Raw genomic sequence first — 381 nt, 5'->3', positions numbered from 1 at the left:
AAGCTACGCCGCGTGCCACCAGCCATGGATCCGAGCCGCAGGCGGGCCGCCAGCCGCGGGGTCCCGTGGGCACACCAGATCCGGGCCGCCAGAGCCATGGCGCGGCATCCAGGTGCCAGATCCGGATCCCGGCGCGCGAGCACGGCGCCTCCCAGCGCAGCCAAGCCCGCCACAGCGCGCGCCCTCGACGCAAGAGCCGCGTGGGCTGGAGACCTCGAGCGCCCACGGCTCCTACGCCGCGACCATGGCGTGCCGAGCAGCGCCGGCCCGCGCACAACCACACGCCGCAGCGCCTCGCACCTGCCTCGTCCGCTTGGCGCAGCTGCCCCGTGCAGCCCACCTCGCGAGCGGGAGAGGAAGAGCCCGCCGCCGCCGACACCA

The sequence above is a fragment of the Triticum dicoccoides genome, chromosome 2B (assembly GCF_002162155.2).
Source record: "Triticum dicoccoides isolate Atlit2015 ecotype Zavitan chromosome 2B, WEW_v2.0, whole genome shotgun sequence".
NCBI lineage: Eukaryota > Viridiplantae > Streptophyta > Magnoliopsida > Poales > Poaceae > Triticum > Triticum dicoccoides.
The sequence above is the reverse complement of the archived record's forward strand: the minus strand, read 5'-3'. Positions refer to the sequence as shown.